Below are 22,481 nucleotides of genomic sequence, written 5' to 3'. Positions count from 1 at the left end.
TGGATGTCACTATGGAAACAGGAGTGATTATTATAGAGACCAATGAAACAAGGATGGACGCCTCCATGAGGCATTGGCTTCCTTCAGTTTCTTTTTCCCAAAACAGCTTCTGAAAAATGCTAATACATCTCTAAACATCATTCTGTTGTGTTTTGTTTTAAGTATCCACCTGACTGGAAAAGCAGTGGGAAACGTGTGTCCGTTCTGCATCGCTGCAGGCCTGAGAGGTACCGTGCCCTCCTAGGAGTACCAGGGGACACCCTGGTCTCTGAAATGTGAACAGGGCAAGTTCTCAGTCTCATCTAAGGTTGCTGCAGTGTCTTACACAGGCCAGTTTGACAACCAGGAACCCAGGACACAGAGGTCTCTGAGGGCACAGAGAACTCCTTTTCTCTTGGGATGACTGCCCCTTGCCAGGGAGACTCTTGGGAACGTTTCCCTCATGGGCCTTGAGTCCACTGTGTGATGGCAGAGGTCGAGTAAAGAGAACGATGGAGGAGCGTTTTCCTGGCTCTGGCACCAGCTACACTGGGAGCTCAGCACACAACCACTGACTAAAGCCTGGAGATAACGCCCGCGCTACCGGCTCGGCGCAGCCCAGAGCAGGGTGACTAGTGCTGCAGCTGGCACGGCGCAGCAGGGGGTCCATCGGGACCCACCTTTCCCAAGGTCACCTCGACCACAGAGCCGTGACACCAGCCTCTTCGCAGGCCCGTTCCCGGTGACGGCAGCGCTGCAGCGCGGCTTTCGCCGTGCTGCCGCCGCCGCGGCTCCCCGCCCACATTTCCCAGCGGAGCTGCCCCCGGGGCGGGGGCGCCCCGAACCGCCGCTCCGCTCGGGGCGGGCGGTGCCGCCGCGCCCGGGATGCGGCAGAGGCGGCCTCGGCGCCCGGCTCGCCGTCCCGCGGGGATGCGCGCAGCGGCGAGGGGGCGGGATGGCGCCGCGCCCCCCGGAGCTGCGGCCTCGGCCCGGCCCCGCCGCCCGCCTCCCTGCCCCGCTGTCAGGGCCCGGGGCGCCGCGGGCTGAAGGGCCGGCGGGGCGCGACGGGGCGGGCGGCGTATCCCTGCGGTGGCTGCTTTGGTACCGGGGGGCAGCGCCCACGGCGGGGCGGCGGCTGCGCCCCACGCGGCGTCCGTCCGTCCGTCCGTCCCTGCGTGGGCGGCGGCTCGTGTGTGCGTGGGTGCGTGTGTGACTGACAGTGCAGCGCGCACGGCGCGGTGGCAGCCGCCCTCACGCCGCCGGCCGGGGGCCACGCCGGCACGGCCCGGCTGCGGCAGCCCCTTCTCCGTCCCCCGGAGCCCTCCCCGGCTGGGGCGACCTCAGCGGCCTCGCTGCTTCTCCTCCTCCTCCTCCCTCCTGGCGGGTAGGTTACGTTACCTGGTCTCTAGCTCGGGCTGGATCTAATCCCGCGGCCGCCGCCGGCTCCTCTCCCTGCCGCGGGGGTGAGTGGGGTAATTAATTTATTTATTTCCCATGAGGTGTCCTCGGCAGCGGAGCAGCGGCAGGGAGGGAGGCCCGGGTGCTGCTGCGGGGCCGACGGGGCACCGCTGTCCCGGGGGTGCTGCCGGGGAGCGGCCGAGGCGCTTCAGCACCGGCGCGGGGGGGCGGGAGCTGCGGAGGAGCCGCCTCCCGGGCTGCCCAACCCGGCTCCGCGGGGCCGGCGGGGGCGCGGCGCCCGGCCCGGGGAGACGGAGCCAGCGCGGCAGGGGGGACGCACCGCGGCGGGCAGCACCGGACCCCCGCGCCCGCCGGGGCGAGCCGTGAGCCCTCCCCGCCCGCCCTCCTGCCCGGGGCCGCCGCCGAGCCCCCTCGCCCCTAGGCGCGGCCGGGGCTGTGCGCGCTCCCCGGGCAGTGAGGGGCGCGGAGCCCCCCGCCGGTGCGTGCCGCGCCCTCCGCCTCGCTGCCGGCGGCGCAGGACGCGGCCACCCCCCGGCCCCGGCCCCACCCCGTTCTCCTCCTCTTCGGCTCTGGGGATGCCAAGTATTGCGCATCACAGCGCTGTTTGCACTCGCTGTTCCGCGGAAAAAGTTATGGAAAGTCACATCAAAACGTTGCTGCTGTTGGGGGGGGGCGGGGGGAGTTAACAGAGACCTGTTTATGCTAGACGCGGCGCCTTCGTCTTCTGAAGCAGGAACAGAAATTTGGGCAGTTGGCAATCAGCTGTTGATTAAAAACTTGGTCACCAATTCCTTTGCCCCTTTTTTCTCTCCATTAAAAAAAATAAAAGTTACAGGAACTGTTTTGTGTCTGTCATGAACATCTTTATGAAAGTGGCCACTTAATTCTCCAGAAATTCTGTCCTTAAGGCTAAAATCCTGTAAGGAAAGAGATATAACGTAATCCTATAATTGCATGATTAAAGCCTTTGCCAGAATGCCTATTCTCATGGGTAAAGGTTGCACATTATGTGCAACATTTAAAGTAGTGTGAGGAGGCCGGATTAATTACAGTTGTTGGCATTATGTCGCAAAACATGTACAAAAGTAAATGTGGTTATCATGTGATCTTATTTAAAAAAAAAACAAAAACACTTTATTGCATGTGTTTCACTTAGCCAGAGCATTGAGGTTCTTTACAGACGTGTTTAGGAGCTGAACCTGCTTGTGTGTGAACAGGAGGAGGGAGAACTTGGGTTGTAGTTGACGATACTCCAGTTTTCTGAGCTGCTAGTGAAGGAAGGAAGGACTTGATAGGGTTTTCTGTTTATTTTCCATTAATAACATTTTAATCCCTTAGCTAGCATCAGCCATAATGAACAAACTTTTTAAAAAAATAATCTGGAAAGGAGCATGACATCCCTCAAAAAGCTGCGGTATGAGTGGCAATACCTATTACACATCAAAAAATCCATCCATAGAGGACTGCCATCTTGAAGCACAAGTTCGTAGAAATCAGGTTTCTTTGGCTCCGTTGTTTGTGAATCTGTTTGCTTTTATATGAGAAGTGTTAGGCATTATTCTGTTTCAAACTGTAATCATTAAACCAGGAGACACACCCAGAAATGTCAGTAATGTAACATTTTATCATTCCTTCTTTCTTTAGGATGTTACTGTTATAATTTATGTATCATCTGCTTCCACTGCAAGTTCGTCAGATTCAAGAGAGAATACTGTGTCATATGTTACTAAAGCAGCCAGGTCACTACAGTCTCTGGGCAGATTCTGGCACTGCAGTCACAAGGAGCAGCAAGTAGTAGACTGGTAGAGACAGGAAACATCTTTATTCCTGAAACAGACTGAAGAGTTTGGAGTTGTTTTCGTGACATCACATAAGCCAAGTAATAGTTACGTACCTGAGTGCAGGGACATTTTTAGGAGCAAACGTCCATGGTGACTGCCAGGGCAGCTCGTGAAAGTCACAGCTGCATTAATTTAGATGGTGGTGTCAGTCATCTCTTGTGCAAGTATGTGAAAGGAGCCTGTGTCCTGCATCCTCATGGTCACAGTGTATGGCCCAGCAGCAGGTTGTACTACAGGCTTTGGAAGACCAACAAGCACTCAAGGGGGACCAACTAAGCCGAGCGGAGGGAAGGGCAAACGAGCAGTGACTATTGGGCATGCAAGCAAAGGCAGCTTGGGTACAGACACCCATGGTCAAACACACTGTCACTTCCAGGCAGGCCTACAATTACAGGATAAAAAATGTGTAAATGAAATCTGACGTAAGATCTTTCATAGAGAAGCTGCTAGAGCTGAAATCAAAGTTGTATACTTGGCATTACAGCCGGTGTTAAACTCTCTTCCATATTCAAGTACATTTGTATGCCCAGAGGAAAATCATAGCCTGTATAGGACCTCAGTTACTGTAAAATGCAGAGCATGGGGTACATTGTCTTTTACACTATAATATTACAGTTTACATACTGGTTTATAGAATGTTAGGAAAGTGAATTTCAAAGGGAGCTGAAAAATAAATACATGAAGATAGAAATGGTAACTGTTTTTCACTGCATGATTCTATTTCCTCCACTGATGTGCCTTAACTAGAATAAATATAGATTTATATTTATATATAGCTCTATAGATATAATTTTGTATAAATATATATTTTTTAATTTATAACTGTGTACAATATGTATTATAGGCAACTTTTACATGGTGATATGTGTGATAAGGTATATCACAGTATTTTCTGTACTACATAGTACATGATGCACACCCATGTATAACTGCTACGTGCAGTACAAATGGATGTATTGTGTTTATATATAATAAATCTGTATTTATATTACTACTGCATACATTAGCATATTTATATAGAAATAGCATATTATATTAACATATGTTAACTGTTATGAAGACATATATATTTTTTCTGTCTATACATATGGGCATCATGCAGTTTCTTTCCATACCTCTTTTTCAGAACACCCTCTTTAGAAAAGGTGTATGCATCTTAATTGACTTACTGTGACTGTGTGCTTCATCACATTTCGCGTTTTCTGGCCCGAGGCGGAGCCTGAACATAGGCTAGCTGCAGTTATAACAGTGTGTGATTCTGGCCTACAGTCTGCACAAGTTCAGATACAGCTTGGTGTCTGCATTCTGCTTAAAGTCACTTGTCATGCAGTTTCATTTGAACCCAGAATTTTACAGGTCTCTTCTAAGCTTCGATTTCTCTGCTGCTTTGCTGCCTGTGTCTTCTAGTTGTAGAGTCTGGACCTAAAGGGTGTGTGTTTGTGATTGTGTGTCATTCTGGCCTACATAAGACTACATTCTGATTATGGTGTGGGTTTGTTTTTTTTTTCCTGTATTGATTTCTATTCCATAAATATGCTAATAAAACTTCTCTCATGTCCATATGCAGGCTGGTGTGTTGTGCATGCTCCTCATCTCCAGCAAATACACAGAGTATTATCATCAAAATTATATTGATATATAATTTTTATAAATAACTAATGTAGGCTTTATATCAACAACTAATCGTTCTCAGCCTGTGTCTCCACCCTCATTCATACACACCAATAGCTCTGTTGGTAGCATAAAACTTTAATGCTAGTTCTGTTAGTGAAAGAGATAGGTCTACTTCAATTTTTGTGATAAAATTCATATAAATATTAGACTGTAGAATTCTAATGTTAAAACATAGCCAAAGCATGTCTTTCTATTGATATCAGTTTTCTCTATAAGCATCAACCATGTCTATTCCAGGCCCAATAAAATTCTTTTCTTTTACAGCTCCCGGGGACACAGAACACGGCACATTGTAACTACAGCAATAGACTTGACTGCAAAAGATCTCTATCAGGCATCACAGAGAATCTGAGGCAGCTGGCAGTTATCAGCTGAAGCAGGTAGTCAGTAGAAGTGTAGAAGATAAATAGATAATAGAAAAGCAATCTGGAAACCTGGGAGAGATAATAAACCTCTCTTCTAGAGGGGAGGTAACAACTCAGGTAGGTCACTGATGAACTCAACTTCCAGAGCAGTGCTGTGTCTAATACTGCTGAAAATACAGTAGCAGTTCATGCCTATCGGCTCTGAAGTAGTATTCAAGGTGTTGTTGGAAATGCAGTTTGACATATTCAGTTATAGAAATCACTATTGAAGTAGAATGAAGAAGGATCATGCTGCTGAAAGACAGGAGCACCATGACCCTTCATGAAATCACAGTTACCAGAATGGAAAACTAGTTACACCCACTTCGTATCCTCCGTGCTGCCATGTCTATAATGCCAGCACAACCATCATGTAGTATTCCTGCCATACTGAGCATAGTCCTCGTGTTTTCTTTTTTGTGTAATTTCTACTTAAAATAATTGAACCATTCTGCTTTCCCTGCCATGAGCACAGAGAGGGAAAGGCCCATGTCTATGAGGAAAAGAATGCAGTGGGTTTAGTATCTATATACTAAAACAGTCCTACAAAACACCTTTCTTTTCAAGTGACTCTTACAATTCTCAAATTCCTGGCTATGGAAAGTGTGAAACCTTGCATGAACATGCAAGGAAACTCATACCATGTGATAACTTCAGCTGGGTTCTGAGATCTTGTAGGACTATATTGGTGGTAAGGAGATAGCATCAGGAAGTATTTCTGTGAGAATGGGCACAGAAAAGTCTATCAGTGCCATCTTTCCACCAGAGGAGTGCTCAAATTACTCCACTGACATCTGTCTTTATTTTGTTAAACCATTCAGGTGGACCACAGGAAGTAGCTGATGTCAGTGTAATGAGAATTCTTGTGGAGCTGAACACAAAAAAACCACAAACAAACAAGAAAAGAATAAATACTTCTGCTGCTCAGTTTGCTTTGAAAGATGCTTTAATGCTTTAAAAAATATCTGTCTGTACCAAAAGAGTTACACTGAAAGAGCATAAAGCAAGACATGTGTCAAATACTTTCAGAATATTAGTTATCACTGTCAAATAAAGTCCTAACCAGGAAAGAAAAATACAAAATTCACAAAACTCATTAACAAAATTTCGATGTGTCCATGTTACTGGTTGCATAAATAATGTGAGTCCTTTGAACAGTCTCTGTAATTCTTAAAAAGTAACTGTTGTACATGGCTTATTTGTTATGTATTGGTTTAATATTTGTTTTACTATGCCACTGGGCATGAATTACTCGTGTGTCTCTGTAGATTCTGATTCTAAGTGATTGCTGAGGGTGTTTTTCCTTTCATATCTCATTCTATGACTGCTAAAATTAGAAAAGATCAAAGTTTACATACATGACAGCTTACGTACATGAAAAGTTTAAAATGGCCATTTGCTATTTTGAGGCCTGATTCATCTTTCCATTGTGCCAGTATAATTCAAGTGATAGACTCTGGGCCAATTTCTCAGTTTAAAAGTTATACAACTTGTTAGAACAAGTGAATTACTACCATTGTGTTATAAATTATGCCTAACTTAATTAGATTACAAACTTCTTAGGCAGCAGGAGAATTTCCTTTTCTGACTTAGGTATTTTTATTTGTTCTCAAAAGAAGATGAAGGAGAAATGGCCAAAAAATTGCTTATTAGATAAAATTCTAGAGTATGCCTTAATACATATGCCTTAATATATGTCCTGTATATTAGTAATTATCAACTAACAAGATGCTGAGAACATGTTGTCCTAAACAGTGCAAATAATACTTAAGATAATATATGGAGCCAGAAGTAAGAAACCATCAATCGCAGGGAAGCATCCTTGTAATCAGGATAGAAACAGATCTTTTATACTTTTTTCTCCCTCTGATGAAGCCTTTGAATATTTCAGTCTTTTGCTATGCTGTGATCCAGATTCAACAGGAGAAGTGGTGAATAAATAGTTCAGCTCAGCCTGAGGCTACGTAACTCTGTGATTCAGGTACTGCTATAGGAGGTCTAAATAGAGAGAGGTCTTTGCATGTGTTTCTGGTCAAGTTCCCTACTGTGCATGGAAGGAGGCATCCTTCATTATCTGGTTGTGCTCAAAAATTAATTTAGTGCTCTGAATCTCAGGGGATGAAGGTGTTTGTTCTACATAGAAACATAAGCTAAATAACTGTTTGAACTTCATAGCTGAGTGTTCCCAAAGATATTTGCTGAGCCGTCAGTGGAAAGGAGAAGGCTTCCTCCTTAAAGCTTCCGAATTCACTCATGGACACACTTAACCCACTGATTATATGTGAGATGGGATGCCTAAGGAACTACATCCAAATCATCCTGCAGGTATAATAATTTAAATAAGGCCTTTAAGAGTAGATTGGTTTGCAGAAACATTAAGCGTCAATGAGCACACTCTGATGGGATCACATTCTGCACTCAGGTGACATGAAAACCCAACTGCTGAGTTGGTTTACAGAATGTCATGAACATTTTGAATGCTGTGAGTGTATTGAATGTACAATTCATCTTCAGTACTTTCATTTGTTATGCATTGTGTTGAAAGCACTGGACTATATGATCAGTCATACATGAAAAGCTTTTACTTCTTGCTTTATGTCTTCTTATTAAAATCATGATTTACTTTGCAACTCTCCTCTGGGATAGTCATGTTTTCCCAAAGCAGGTAAAACCTAAGAAATAGAAGTATGTTTGGATTACTAGTGCTTTGCATGCTTCAGAGCTGTAAAAATCCTCAAAATGTCATGTATTTACTTTCTTTACTGATTAGGTCAAAGATGTAGATTGTCAAGCTAAAGGTATTATAAAAGATTTCATATGTAGCCATATGTTTAAGTTTTGGGGGCTATATACCCAACACGCCCTTCTTCCAACACACAAATTGAGACTGGGAGACTTTTGAAGAAGAAACCACGTGACACGTGTGTGGTTCCTCAGGAAAGTATGAGGAAGCAGAAGTCAACTCTATTTATGGGGAAGGCTTCAGACTGTTAACCCAAACCCTGTTTTCCCCAGCAGATATGTGGCATGGCAGCTATGTGTTTGCACATGCTTTTTTGGTGACTCTCTTATTCTGTAACAATTAGGACTGCTGGAGCTTCTGCTAGTGCCCTGGGATCACACTGTTCTGATTTACTTATTCCACAAATTCAGTAATAAAAATTTATTTCCCATGTTTCCATTTTATTGTCAGTCATTGTCTTATTGCCAGTAATGTCTTTGGATACACAGGTATGATATCCTTTATTGAAATATCCACTTCTTATCAAATGGCTTCAATTCTACAGCAGTTTATTGTAGTCTAGGGTGAGACTTCAGTGGAGATTAAGATGCCTTAGACATCTATATGGAAATGCTCAAGTGTAAGCTATACTTATAAACTCCTGTTCTAGACAACAGTTAATGCAAGCTGGGGAGCCTACTCAGTGCCTCGGCAGCTGACGAGCTGTTTTGCATATGTTTCAGAATGAGATGAGTTGTTCTCTAGGCTCCATCTGAACTCAGAGCAAAATTATGGCATCTTGTAAAATGTACTGTAATTTTCTGTCTCTTACAGTTCTCTATATGACGCAACTCCCAGAAACTGGAAAAATATTCTACTGTAATCATTAAATTTCTGACAAAAATAGTGTGAAGAACTTTCTTGAGTTTCTTCCAAAGATAAATTAGAATTCTGTGAAATTGTCAAATCTTCTCTTGTCATTGGCTGTGACTGCACATCATACACCTCTAAACTGGTAATGCTTATTTGGCCAAGTAAAAGCAATCTTGGGTAATTTTTATGTTCCTTTATGCTGAAAATGTGTATCAATGTGATGATGTCAGTTCTTGAATCTCTAAGGCTTGTTCAATACTTTTAAGATATTAACAGGATTATTTGAGTTGGTAGCCTGTATTTGTTGATGCAGAAGGTTATTCTGAATTTGGTGTCTGAGTGTCTTTCTCACCTGTTCCATGTGAATAAAATATTTTCCTGTAAACATAGTTTTTTGTTTCCTTTGCAGTGATTGTATATATCATGAAAGGGAAGTAATTTCTGCCTTAGCCTAAAGATTTTTACTTCTCATAGCACCAACAACCGGTATTGGTTTAGAGCATTGGATTAATCTCAAGTTCAGCAGCTGATATACCAGAGAGAAGGTTTGAATCCAACCATCAAGTAAAAACAGAAAGCAATAGCAAAGGACACAATTCAAGGTATGGTTGGACTAAGGTTACACAGGGTGGCTACTGACCCAGGACAGCTACAGAGACAGAGCCTAGACAGCTGCAGGGCAGTGGCAGCCAGCCAGCATTCCTGAACAGATGAAGATGAAGCCAAAAAGAGGAGGACTTAAATCTCAGATATAAGCTGCTCTAATACAGAACAAACAAGCTATATAAGAACCTTATATACTGTGACAAGAATTGCAACAGCTAGTTGGAAACAAAGTCCTTGAAGCTGCTTGTGCAATTTTTCAAACAGAAATTCTCATAACCAAAGTATTTAAAAAATAGTATCTTTTGAGACATATTTAGTTCTAAAAAATTTATACAATAGGTACATAACAATCTGTGCCCTCAAATACATAATATACAGAGTTATTAAAGAAAGGCCATGCCTTCACAGGCATGTTTCAGTTTATGCAAAAATAATCCTAGTTATCATTCTTTGGCTGGGAACTAGGATTTGTGAGCTCAGGTATATTGCTTTTAGTATCCCAGCTAGCTCCCTTGTCATGATGGTATACTCTGTCTGGTGTACTTCAATTGTTCTTTGAACCTATTTACAAAAGGCCTGTTTCTCTCTGAAGGTGCATTTTTCAGATATAATCTATGAGCTGTGCGCATCTCCACTGGCTAAAAAGGTTACTTTTCCTATCCTATTTATAAAGCATATTATTGCTTCACAAAATAGTTGCAGACCCTGACCCAAAGGCCTAGCAATTGAAAACCAGACAATTAAACAGAAAGGAGGGGAAGAAATACAGTACAAAAAGATCTCTGCAGAGGACGCACAGCCGTCTGCAACTAACTCTTCCCATTATTCTGTGTAAGACATACTCAGGTAGGTGGGATTGGCCATGGATACAGATGATATCAAAACCAGTCCTCCAAATCTTTTCAATTTTCCATTATGAAAATATGCTATAGACCTCTGGTATCCAACATGAAAAGCCCTTACATACTTTTTTATGTCAATAGAATTTTTTTCATTAAATTTTAAATCATGTGTGCTGTACGTTGTGTGTATTTTTTTCCCCCTATTAAACCCAAAAATCTTTCCTGATAAAGACACCCTTTCTGAAAGTACTTCTTAAAATAGACTAGCTTGATGCTGTGGACAGCACTTTGACACTGATGAAAACCAGGGAGATGCAAACAAATGCAAGTCTGGAAGTGGTGCCTGTATACTTCAGAAATGGTTTGACTCATTAGTAGATGAATAGGTTGCACAGAGAGCTGGATCTTTGAAAGAAGTCAGTGAATTAAGGGCAGACTATTACCCTGTAGCTCCCATTAGCTTGCACATTAACCAGATAGATCTACAGATATTTCTGTCCCATACAAATTGCTGGAACAATGGATATAGGTTTTTTTATAAAAGCAGCAAGGCCATAAAATGGAATGTAGGAACATTTTACAGTTACTGCAGTTAGAATGGCCAAAGCCTTTGAATACAGCTCTGCCAGGATTTTTATTCTCAAGAGCCTACCTATTCACAGATCTGAGGTAGCTGAACATCACAGAGTCAGGTTTCCTGGTATGGTTATTTTTTGCTCAGTAATAATTCATAAAACCATTTAACAACTTTAATGTAAAAACATTTTTTTACATTTGATAAAAACTGTGTCTGATCTTGGCTGAGGGCAGAAGAATGGGTACAATGACCTGTCATCTATGATCGCAAGCCACTGTGCCTATCCTTTATCTTTCAAACAGGTATCTGTTGTGATGACAGATAACAGTGAAATACAGCAGTCCCTTTCAAAGGGCTTGTAGTGTTCTGTGTGTGCAGGAAGGTCATAGGAAAGGCCAGCAAGGTCCCAGACACTGCACATTAAAGAGTTCAGTTGGCGGGGGGTGGGTGGGGGGGTGGGTGGTGGTGGAGCATTTTGAATTTCAGTTATTTTGTGTGAGATTCATATGACCAAATGGGACTTTTGGAATGTAGCAGCTACATTAGAGCTAAGCATCTAGGCTACCCTTATTCTCAGTGGTTAGAACTAGGCATCTGAAGGACACAATTTAATCAAAAAAAGTCTAAAATGAGTCAGTGGAATTGTGTTCTAGAACTGCCCATTTGTCTCTATTGACTACAAAGACAACCCAGGGTATTAGTACAGGTATAAACACTTGCAGTTTAAAAAACCTAAAGTTAAGTGAAATTACTTCCATCCTAACTTTTCCCTTGTTTGCATATTGCCACCCTTTTTCAGGGAAAAAACGATCAGTGGACTCAAAACAGATTTATCATACTGCCTTTAGCTGATTTTTGACTGCTCAATAGTTCATTATATTCACTCTGTGTCCTATATATAGTACAATGACCTATCACAGCCTTCCAATTGTGGCTGATAGTTCTGCACTAGATAACCACATTGTTAGTTAAGCTGAAGAAAATAAAAACAAAGAGCCATTAAGTTATACATGAGAACTTATGAATTTTCAGAGCAATGGACTTTCTCCTGTAGTCCCCAACACTGAACAATGACAAAGATGGTGAAGACATGGATTGTGTTGGCTTTCCCGATTTTACTTTAGACATAGTAAGAGAAATTTCATCCCGATTCAGCTTTCCCATCAACATATGCCCCTAAACATAAAGATTTAAAACTTTGTTGGTCAGTTCACTATGCTTTAACTGCAGGTTACTACTTTTATGTACTCCATATGGGCTATTACTTGAAAAGCATGCTTTGAATAGACTCTGTAGTGTAGATGCAGTAACAACGGAAGCCAAAAAAAGACACAATTTTGCTGCAGTTGTATTTTGTGTAAGGTACAAAGAGTCTACTTACAGATGGCTTGAACCCCCATAAAGATCTGCAGGAGCAGGAGCGTTTTATGCATTTACAAGTCCAAAGCTACAGCTAATGAACCCAGGCCAGCAACGCCGCTACCAAAGACCTGCACATAGCTGGCAGCCAATCTGTGATACTCGTGGAGAAGACAGTTTTCTCCTGCACGCAACATCTCTTTGCCAAGTGTATTCAGACTTGGCACAGGTGGAAATATTTCATGCTCAACTATGTTCTGCTTTGATAGGAAATATTGGTATTTCATGAGGTTTTTTTCTCCCACATATGAAAACTATATTCTCTGCTTCTTACAGCCTTCATCAAATATTTAGCTAACCATAGTTATAAAAATAAGTAAAAGAAGTAATATTCATTTAAAAAAACCAAACTACCAGTCTTCTTGTAGTGATACTGATTATTTAGAATTATCAAACAAAATAAAGCATGATTTTCAAAGGAGGCCAAACTGGATTTACATGTAATGAATTCAATTTCCATTTATTTCTCAGTGAGAATTTTTAAAGGAAAGATAGAAAAATTATAGATAATTGTTTTGAGCAAGAACAATGAGACTGATTCGTTGTTTATAAACCAACATTCATGTTTTGTTATGCATATATGACTATACAATTAATTTTGCATCTTAAAGAACTGTGCTTCTTTACTTCTTTGTTGTACATTCCTAAATGAAAGAGGTGAAGAGAAACTGGCTTAAAAAAAATAAGAAAAAAAATTAATAAACCACAAGCAGGCATCCCCCCTCAAAAAAAAAAAAAAACTACCAAAAATTCTGATGGGGAAAAGTTCTCTCTATAGTGGGATAGTATTAGGGGTAATTTATTGCTGTCTGTCTGGGTGTTTCACTTCGGTGGTGTTATGGTAATGTTTTTATTGTGAATGAAGTCAGAAGTGCCCAGATTAGCAAACGAGTGCTTTTCTAAATCTTGATAATGAAAGATCAATAATCGATTCTAAAATTACTTGTGACAGATCTCAGCAATAAAAAAGGAATATACTTTTCAATTTACTTGTGTACTTCAGCACATTTATGTCAATGAGAAACTGATTATGTTTTAAGGCTGTGCAAAGAATTGATTTTTTAATTTAGCTTCTAAATTAAGCAATAGAAATAGTTTTTATTCTGAGAAGCCAGCGTTTTGGTTTTTGTTTTGCTTGTGCGTTTTTTTTTTTTACTTTAGATCCCAGACCAATGAAAAAAAAAAAATCAATCAGTCTGATATCAAAGTATTCTGTGGCCTTATGCAAACCATTTTTTTGGAACGCAGGTAAGAAGAAGCAAAGGTGAAGATGGACCAGACTCAGACAAAGCTGCTGGAGAAAACCACACATTTTTTTCTATTGGAGTGTTAGACTGTCCACCTGCATTGTGCAGTTTAGGTTTAGTTTTCAGTTCACCTTAGGGGAATTAAATCTTAAGGAAATAAACTCCTCTAATCCTAACTGCTAAGCTGTGAATGGTTTTGTAAGGAAAAGAAAAATTCTAGAAATAACAGAAGTCTTATTTTCTCTCTTTTGTGCATTACTCTTAGAATATCTACAGCCTTGGAAGAAGGTATTAATTTAACCTATGAAATAAACTGTTTCAGATTCCTACCCTCAATCAGAAAGAGAACAGATCTGAGTTCAGACAAGCACCATAACAGGTGTTATGTGAAGCATGCAATGCCTAGGAAATTTGTGGGTAGGATATCCCTGTGTTGGAGGTACTCCGTTTTGTGTAAATCATCACCATTGAGTCAGATAGAGCAAGAGCTTGATAGTATTGGGTTCAGAAAACCTTTCAAGAGCCACAGGATTTAAAACACTAATATAAAACAACACAGTAAAACAGGGGTCTGGTGTGCGGATGCAGTGGCAGACAGTCATCTGCGGCTGCTTGGTTCCCCCCCAACCCTCGGTGGGGGAGGAGTATTTACCGGGGGCCAGATTGAGGACCCTGGGGGGGCTGTATCCGGCCCGTGGGCCGTAGTTGGAGGACCCCTGCAGTAAAAGGTAAATCTGATCTCCCATTTCTGCTTTGTACTCTGAAATTAGGATGCTAACCTAGGATCTAGGAAAAAGCTGGGAATTTAAGCAGGGACTGCCAAATTTTGCATGAATGTCAGGAGCACTAGATTAAGCAGGCGTAATGATAGTTCTACATTTGCGTGTAATGAAATTTTCAAAATTCTGGTAATGAGCACATTTGGCTTGCACTCACATCATTTTCAAGTGACTGAAAATGCATTTTTTGAGGAATTTATACTTTGTCAAATCATCATCAACATCATCATTATCTCTACTCATCTCTGCTCATCTGACAAAAGCCATAGCTGCAGTCCTTCAATGGGTTGTGATGGAACAAAATTAAGGGATACCATTGGGAACCCTTAGCACAATAAGGGTGTTTGGTATGGGATAGGTTTCATTTTGCATCATGTCACTAAACTACTGCAGTTACAGGAAAGGGGAGAAGAACGATTTCTAGTTTCTCAAGTGCACCAAACGTTGGAGTTACAGAATTAAATTGTTTGACTTAAAAAATTTAAATGCATAAATGCAGATTCAGGAAAAAATGTTAAGATGCTGATGTATTGCAAATTTGGAACATGACTGTAGAACAAGGGCAATTTAGCAGTATGGCAGTCACTCCCTCTAGTCCTCTGCTCATGGGGTCTAGTGACTTCCCTGACTTTATTTTTGACAGACTTTGATTTCTTTGTCATGTCTCTCAGTGTGTTTCAGAATTACAACAGATGCTATTTCCTGCTACATTAGCACCTACTTAATACAAAACTCTTCCTTTCCATGTGCCACCTACACTTACAGGCATGCACTCAGAAAATTAAGAATAGGTGGTTTTGCATAACCTGATGGTTTAAAACTTTGTAGATAAAGTAAGAGTCTTGATTAAATCAAAATGGGTAAGGGAAACAAGAGGTCATTTTAACCTATAATGTTATAAAAAATTTTTTTTGAAACAACAATAATGTAATTTTTTTATTTTTTTTTTTTAAGTAAAGGAACTCTTGGTTATGCAGTTTTAAGGTTTCTAGGAAAGTCAGGAAAATTTCTTACTGTGAACCTAAACTTTTGTTGAGAGGAAGTGTGCATATATAGCACCATCAGATGTTTGTTTTTTATACATCTCAGAAACAGTATTTTAAAGCATATCTTTGGCAATCAGGTTAAGTCTTCTGCTATTGCTGTCTATGTTGTTACAATAATTTTGAGGCTTAGGCATCTATATTAACATAAACTTTTCTTCCCAGAGTTCCTCAATGTTTTCTTTCCACACTCCCTTGCTTCAGACAGATGCATTTTGGAACTTCTCCTCTCTGATAAGTGTCATGATCTCTTTATACTCAAATGGGATACAACGTCAACCATATCCAAGGTTTCGGTTCATTCGCTCCTTATTGACATATTTATCTTTATCTTATTTTGACAAAGTTCTTTTTACATTAAGCTCTGACCTACCTTTTTGAAGACGTCTTCTTTTTCTTTTTTTCAAGCTGCAAGCTGCTTCCTTAATTAATTGACCCATTAGCTACTTATTGACTCATGAAAGGATAAAACTTATTCATTCAAAGAACTCAGGATGTGAATTTGAGAGTGAAATATTTTCCTTCACTGCGCTATGTAGTTAGAACAACCTGACCATTATTAAGTGTACTGATACAATCACCTTCATTAATTTATCAAGTTTATACTGGTTCTTGATTGAGGCTATTCACAACAGTAGTCAACCTTTGATTTAATTATATTCTTGAGGTGACTCAAGCACAAAACTTGTTTGGAAGCACACTGTAAAAATTATGCCAAAACCAAGTAGCTATTCCCTTGAAAGCTGGTGATGCTTTGCTGCCTTCAGAGGCCAGGAAGATTCCCTCACAGCACTTTTTTTTCCCTTCATCTTCCTTTGCAAATCAAGAACATAATTCTGATCTCCTTCAGCACTGAGTTTTAGATTCGCTGCAGCTATTCTAATTCAGATAGTAGCCTTTATATTAATTTGATGGAGCAAGGTCTGTTGCTAAGACTTTTCAAAATTATTTTCCATGATGCTCTTAGACTGAATTTTGGGTTCACTGCTTTCCATACCTGAAACAGATCAAATATCTAAATCTCAGAAAGCACCTGCTCTTCTGTGACTTCTGCACATCAGACAGTCTCATTAACTGGCAACACAGATTCAATCTATGCCCAGCCACAACTGCTTCCTTCAGAAACCATGGCTGGGAAGAGAGATGTGATTACTGTTGTGCATGTACTTGGCATGTTGTTTAAAGGTTGGAACAATCAGGTGGAAAGCAATATGCCTGTGTTTTAATCACTGCTCCCTAGATAATTTATGCACATGAAATTCAGTTTGGGATTAAAACAAAATAATAATAGTAACAACAACAGAAATTATTCACCTGGTATGGAGAGATCCAAACCTAAATTTTCTAACTGGATGCTTTGGGTATCACTGTCAGCCCCAAGCTAAGCTATAGACTTGTTGTGAGGGCATTTGCTTGAGATGTGAAAGCTGTGGATTCAAGTTTGTTGGAGTTGAAGGGAAATAAATAATTCTTTGCAATATATTTCTAAAGTGGGCTACATTCAATGGTAGGTAGTATCAGGCGTGTTTTAAAAAAGGTGATCCCTGTTTGTTTGTGCATTTAGCCTAAGGAAAGGACTTAGCACCTGAATCCAAAATGCTTAGGAAGCCTCTTTAGATATTTTTTTTAAAAAAATTAATTAAAAAATGATCAGTCAAACATACCTGTTAACCTTCCTCTAGCCTTTTCAGACTTCTAGACTCCTCCAGATTTCCATGCTGAGAATGCATGACCTATAAATAGCTAAAACTTGCAAGGTTCAGTAACTTTCTGCATCACCAATAGCACTGCCTGGAATCCCCACCCCAGCAACAAGTGGTGACACCTGTATTTGTAAACAGCCAGGGAACGCTCTTCAGCTCTAATGCCAACTGACACAGAATGGCCACATCTGTGCAATATTCTTGACCTTGAACCTGTGCCTGGGATGGTATCCTTGGACACAAAGTTATAACTTCTCATTTTCTTTATTTTTCAGTTAATATGCTTGAAATAATATAGAGAACATTGTATCCCAGTATGTCATTTTTAGGGCATGTTACTGAGGGTATCTGTTACAGGTTCTGGGGTATCATAGACAGGGCTTGTGGGTGTATTTAAGATACAAGACTTTCTGAAATAGTACTGGAGGTGGGTGGGATGGGTAGTAGGTTAGTAGGGGATAGCAGGGTGGAGTAGCAGGGTGAAGAAAATTCTGGGTGTGGGAGTGGCTCTTGGCTCATGCAATCCCAAGCATTTTCTAGGAGAGTACCAGATGGTACAGGTGAAAACCATGCCAGAGAGTATGTTAATAATTAAGTGGTATAAGTGGTTGGGTTCAGGGTTTGATCTTGTTCTCTAGTCCTGTTTTATTTAGCACTGTAGACATAACCAATTGAGATAAGTTTTTACTGCTGAGCTCATTTTCCCCTAATCCAGAAAAAAAATAATGTTCAAACATGACTAGATAAGGAGACAGAGGCAGATAACATCAGGCTGGTTTCAATAACAAGTACTGAACAAAGGTAGCAGAAAAGACTTGCTTTTCCCCTTCACAGCTGAAGTAAACTATGAGTTTACCCTGTGCTGCATGTACAGGTTTTGTGGATTTTATTAGAATGGGAATGCTGCAGGGACACCAGTGCAGAAAAAAAAAAATTAAAACAGAAAAACAGATCACAGAGGTGCAAAGAAAGAACTACGAACATGTTATAAACCCAGAACTACAGAAATGGGTGAAGAGGAGTCCTGAGTAGGGCTTTCATATCTACAACAAAGACTGCAATGACACTTTCACCCTAGTTCCACAATAGAACTTTAGAAGGACTGTTGACTGTAATACTGTGATACTTACTATTCAGGTGTTTGTTTCAAATGGAAGATCAAAGTAATAAATGAGTCTAGATATATGTCAAAAAAACAGAAAAATGACTTGATTTTTAAAAATGAACTGATACATCTTTGGCCAACTCTGGACTCCAAATCTATTTGATTTTAAAATTATGAAAATACATGTCATCCTGTTTCTTTGAAAGTTCTGGAGGCAATGTGGCCATAAAGTACAATAAAATAATAACTATCCAGATGCATTCAAAGAATAAACAAGGAAATACAGTAGTTTAATTGCTTACTGAGTTTATGGATTTTCACATTATCATTTTATTCTAAGTGATAATTTTGTAGATTGCCAAAATATTCTTACACTACATTCTTGTTCTTACTATTATTGTTTGTGTATCTTTGGTTGAAGATGATTGTAGACAATTTACTAATGGCAACAGAAATTACAACAGTCTTCGCAGGTGACAGGTTTACAAAACAAAGCAACAATACATATTGTATAATGATGTGATACCTGAAGAAGAGCAAAATAATTGCAATTATATTAAAATTCAGTTGTAATAGTGTTTTAAAAATGCAGAACATCGTTGTTGCTGCTTGAAAAAAATCTTTTTGTGTCGTTTACCTCACAACACTCCATGTTGTTGGTTTTGTGCTGTATTTATTGAAATGAATGTTAAATCAGTTTTTAAAACATTATAGTTGATTATCAATTACATGTTTATACTATTTATTTCAATAAGACAAATTTAGTGCCAAGATTACACCCTCAGCCAGGTGCACTGGCTCCAATAGAAATGTAGATCTGTAAAGGACTGCATTGGCAGCTCATTCTCCATGCAGTGCTTTTACCTTTTACTTCCATTATGATTTTTAAGAGACTATGAGAGGTACTTCACAGGATAATGGTCTGAAGAAGTGGTGACCAAGCCTTTTGTCATTGCAAAGTAAATCATCAGCCCACTGTTTTTAGAATCCCATGGACATGGTTTTATAGTGTGACTCTGAAAAATATTCTTTTTAATTTTTCAAGGGGATGAGCAAATCTGAGAATATTTGCTGAGAAATCAAGAAAACAAGTCAGGGAAGGAGGGATGAGGTATAACTTTAACACATTTAATTCTTTTGACTATCCCTGCACTGTATGTCTATGTACTTGTGGCAGGAGCACTAGCCTGTCATTATTTAGTGCCTTGACAGCCATATAAAGCTGCGAAGGTACTGAATCAAGGACATTATTTACTAGCAAAAATGACAGTGGGAAAAGCTTGAATAGCAGCTCTATGTTTTGCATTAACATCTAAAGATGAAGATCTGAGAACAGATTTAGCATGAGGGCTTTGTACCATAAGGACCTCTCTTTCAGAATGTAGCCCAAAGGACTATAATCACGTACTGATGAACCTGAGAAATTTGGGTTTCCTTTGTGAGTAGAATAAATGGTGCTGTACTGCTTCTTTTGATGGCAGGTTACTAGCACAAAACTCAATAAACTTAGCTTAAGTGAAGTGTGTGTATACTGTATTAAAAGGCTTTTAAACTGCCTTGCATAAAAGATCTCTGATCTGCATAGATGAGATGATGATGATCAGCCTTAGCCACCCAGTCAAGTAATTTATTAAGAGTATGGCTTGCATCCAGATTCTGCTTGCTACCGTTTTGTGAGTTGCTGCCTTGGCAACCCTAAATCACAAGGAAATACAATTTAAATTAATTTCCTCACCTATGTGCAGTTCTCCACCTCGAATCAACAGAGGCAAATATTGGCCCTACACGGCTATAAAAGCATCTTTTTCATTCTTATAGAAAAGTAAATCCATGTTGGAACTAAACAACTTGCTGCCAAAGCTCTTTTTTTGCTGGGCTTATGTGATATTTTCAGATAGCAAGACAGACTGGTTTGTACTGTTATCAGGCACTCTCCACAGGTGGTGTTATTTGACAGCGACATTTGGAAAACATTTCTATGTCCTTGCATCTTAAAAGGCAAGAGAACATGGTCAGATGACATGTACAAATATCACTGTGGGTGAAGCAAGAAGGCCAAAATGCACTGACAAGGACTGGAAGGGGTTGTTGTGAGACTTGGTGATGAAATGTTCTTTGTATTAATTGCCTTCACAAAGCAAAGAATACAATTCACACAACAGATGTCTTGACTCAAGGTGTTTGGGAGGCTCTGAATGCCTTGTCAGGACAAGTGTGAATCATTTTTGGGAGGAGAGAGAAAACACAGATTAATAAAAAGGAAAGGGACAGCTCAACATCAGAGAAATGATGCCGCATTCAACCTCCTGCTCCATGCAATTCAGAACAGAAATTAAAATGTCGCTTTCATTTTGCCTTTAAGAGCAGAATTCCCATTCTGAGAAACTCCAATGAGGAGAAATTATTATTTTTTGTAATTATGTAAATAAGCCTAGTTATGCTGTAGCTGAATTTGGCCCTGTATTTTATTTGAATAACTGCTGCATTTCCAAGTAACTGGGAATTAATATTTGACTGCAGATATCTTCCTTGACGACACAACAGTTTCATACTGTATTTGAAAGTATTTGTGGCAAACTTACTGGCATTTTTCCTGCTTATGTGGCTGTATAGTCACAGCATTCTTTCGCTAGCTAATAGATCAGCTGAAGTATTGCACATCACCAGTTTTTTTACACGTTATGGCTGTACCCAAGAAAAGCATTTCAATGGATGTTTCTCAGTAAACAAATCAGTGGCCCTCAGCTTCAGAAATGTAAAGTGAAGCTTTTGTTTGCTTCCTGTGTAAGATAACCACATTCTACAAATAGTTTTGACCTTTCTTTTCATGGGTAATAAATCTACCATTATTTTCTAGAACGTTCTTATTTTGTAATGTGAATTGAATTTCATCACTAAGGAAAAAATGTACAGGATCAGTAACAGTTGAATCCACATTTATTTAATAAGTTGTGAAAACTACAGAAACAGTACCTTTATACCCAAGAAAGGTCTGATATTTCTAATTAACAAGCTAGCAATTCCTAAGGATTTAATTGCTATCACTATAAGCATTATTAAAACAATCTTGATATATTGTTTAAGCTGTGAATGCAAAGCTTCATATTAAACATCCGTGTATCTTATGACACAGCTTTTTATTGGTAGATTGTCTAATATGTTAATGAATCCTGGTAATAGTAAAAATTGCATTATGCCAGATGGGTAATTAAAGCAATTAGAAAAAAATAAGGGGCAGGTACTTTGATAGAAAGATCTATTAAATAATGGCTTACATAATAATGAACTTGAACAAACAATTCCATAGCCATTTTTTCTTTCTGTTTGTGAATTACTTCCCCACATTAAAACCTCAGAAGAATATAATATAAAGAAAAGGAAAAATATGCAGATGGACTTACAAGCATTGTACCAAAATGTTTCTGAAGGTGATTCTGAGCAGCTGAAGAATGATCTAGGTGACTGTTAAAGACTGCAGATGAAATTCAACACCAATAATTGCACAGAAATGCACACGGGAAGAAAAGTAATCCTAGCTATAGATACAGTGACATGCATCAGTGTAACTCTTCCCACTTGGAAAGAAATCTTGGGAGTTTTTTGGTTAGCTCTCAGGCAATCTAAGCTTGATGCTCAGTAATGGTCAGAAACCAACCACAGTGATAAGATTTATTAGCAAAGGAATATAGAGCAAAACAGGAAATGTAATTACACCAATGCGTAAAAGTGGTATTTGCAAATTGTAAATATTTCATGAATTTCTGGAAATGGAAACACATAAAAATCTCCATATCTGTAAAAATCATGGAGAAGGCTGTGTGGCATGGTAAGAGTAATAATTTGCTTAGGACAAGTGAAAAATTAAATAAAGACCTTGAGGTTTCCAAATTCTAATTGTTTTCCCTTCAGACATATAATTTCCATAGTACATGCTAGGCATGTTTGTTTCTCAAAAGGACAAATAATTCAGCATATTCCATTATACTCTTTAGGATTACATTTATTTGCTCCAAATTAAGTGTTTGAAAATTAGACACCTGAGTCTTAGCTGTTCACCATAGATATGTTGTCTAATCAATAGGGGAAAATAGACACTATAAGAGATTCACCTCACCTTAACATATTAATCCAAAATTGCTCCTATTAGTTGCCCTTGAGATGTCTATTTCCATCTATTAATTGTAAAGATGGCTTACAGTGACTGCCTCAGCTACAGTAATGTGCTACCGGTGTTTCTGCCATATATAT

At 39.9% G+C, this 22,481-nt stretch overlaps 1 protein-coding gene across 1 annotated transcript in view; it reads right to left on the bottom strand.

Annotated features, from left to right (window-relative positions):
• The window catches only part of SLC16A7 (solute carrier family 16 member 7), an 80,031-nt gene extending 76,075 nt beyond the window's left edge, over positions 1–3,956 (bottom strand). The window contains exon 1 of the mRNA XM_040595532.1: positions 1,378–3,956. The gene's annotated coding sequence lies outside the window, so the exon portion shown is untranslated. The remainder of the gene's footprint in view (positions 1–1,377) is intronic.
• Between the last annotated feature and the right edge of the window lie 18,525 nt (positions 3,957–22,481).

The sequence above is a fragment of the Falco naumanni genome, chromosome 5 (assembly GCF_017639655.2).
Source record: "Falco naumanni isolate bFalNau1 chromosome 5, bFalNau1.pat, whole genome shotgun sequence".
NCBI classification, from domain to species: domain Eukaryota; kingdom Metazoa; phylum Chordata; class Aves; order Falconiformes; family Falconidae; genus Falco; species Falco naumanni.
This window is presented reverse-complemented; position numbering and strand designations above follow the sequence as displayed.